Genomic DNA, 1,754 nt, shown 5'->3' on the forward strand with positions numbered 1-1,754 from the left:
CTCCTCCTCCTCCCCCTCCTCCTCCTCCCTATGAGGGTCCAGGGTCCTAGGAGGCCACAGCGAGCTGTGAGGCTCCCAGTGGCCCTGCGTTGAAGGAAGCCTTGGCCAGGCTCGGTCAGGCACAGGTCCTCCTCACCACAGCCCTGGTCCACCTGGACCTCCTTCTTCATGGTCTAACAACAAATGAATGCATGAACAATGGGCTGGACCAGGTTCAGGAAGTGTGAGGAAAGCTTCCCGAAAGGGCTGGCACCTCTGCTGCCCTGAGGGGATCAGGAGGTCCACCCGGAAGCCATGCTGGAGGGGAAAGGTGTGGATGTGAACTGTAATTGGCCATCCAATATTAATTGAGCACCTACTGCATGCTAGTGTGTGTGTGTGTGCATGTGTGTGTGCCAGTCCTGGAGCTTGAACTCAGGGCCTGGGCACTGTCTCTTAGTGTTTCACTCAAGGCTGGTGCTCTACCACTTGAGCCATAGCTCCAAGTCCAGCTTCTCTGGTGGTTCATTGGAGATCAGAGTCTTCCTGGGCTGGTTCTAAAACTGTGATCCTTCAGCCCCAGCCTGGATTGCAGGTGTGAGCCATGATGCCCGGCAGAGGCCCGGAGGGGGGTTGACCTTAACATGGGGCCTGGCTTTGTACCATAATGTGGGGACCACTGTGCCAAAAGCACCCCCTTTATTTCCTCCAAGTGACAGAGCAAGGCCCTCCCCAAGGTGCCACCTGGGGCCTGGTTAGAAGAGGGACAGGAAGCCTAGCCAGCGCAAGGCTCTGAGTTCAAAGCTCAGTACAACTAGGAACCTCACAGCGTGTAAGCCAGGTCTCCAGGGCTCCCATGGAGAGATGCTGGGAGGGAGGAGGGAGGAGGGAGGTGGGAGGAGGAAGAGAACGTGTAAACATGGATCCCAGAAGTAGCAGCCCCTTACCTTGTGGTGTGAAATATTACGCAGCAGTGAAAAGGAATGAATTAGACCCACACATGTCTGTATGATGTCTTCTTTTTTTCTTTTCTTTTTCTGGTCGGCCGTGGTGCTTGAACTCTGGGCCTGAGCTCTGCCCCTCAGCTCTTCAGCTCAAGGCGAGCACTCTTACCGCTTGAGCCACAGCGCCACTTCCGGTCTTCTAGTGGTTTATTGGAGATAGGAGTCTCTCGGACTTTCCTGCCCGGGCTGGCTTTGAACCGTGATCCTCAGATCTCAGCCTCCTGAGTAGCTAGGATGACAGGCGGGAGCTACCGCGCCCGGCTTGTGTGAAGCGGTTGGCTGCGCTGTCCGTGGCCTTGAGTGCGCTGGGCTGGGGCGGGGCTCTGGAGGCTGAGGGACGTGCCCACCTTCTCGCAGCGGCTGGTGGCAGTGCAGGGCGGGCCTGGCCGTGAGGCCCACCTGGCGTCCGCACCCACTGCCTCCGCAGGGGAGACTGAGGCACAGGCTGGCATTGGCCCACCGACAGTGGGGGCTGTCTGGCCACCACGGGGGCTCCATGACACCTGGAGAGGCGCAGACTTGGGCTGGGGGGAGGCTCTGGGGTCCCCTCTGTCTTGGGCCCAGCGCCCCCCCAGCTCCTTGCAGCCCGCACAGGTGAGGTGAGGGCGCGTGCGTGCCGGGGCCCCTGGGGCCCGGGGACTTTGTCAGGGTGCGGGAGGACGGGGGCATCTCACCGCACCCCTCGCTCGGCAGGCACCGCCTCCTGCCCTCCGGCTCCCTGCGCCTGGCCCCCGCGCAGGCCGAGGACGGCGGCCACTACGAGTGCATGGC

General features: G+C 61.0%; 1 protein-coding gene across 1 annotated transcript in view; it reads left to right on the plus strand.

Annotated features, from left to right (window-relative positions):
* Hmcn2 (hemicentin 2) overlaps window positions 1-1,754 on the plus strand; it is a 131,659-nt gene that overhangs the window by 36,019 nt on the left and 93,886 nt on the right. The gene's annotated exons all lie outside the window — the stretch shown is intronic.

The sequence above is a fragment of the Dipodomys ordii genome, unplaced genomic scaffold (assembly GCF_000151885.1).
Source record: "Dipodomys ordii isolate 6190 unplaced genomic scaffold, Dord_2.0 Scaffold55, whole genome shotgun sequence".
Classification (NCBI taxonomy): domain Eukaryota; kingdom Metazoa; phylum Chordata; class Mammalia; order Rodentia; family Heteromyidae; genus Dipodomys; species Dipodomys ordii.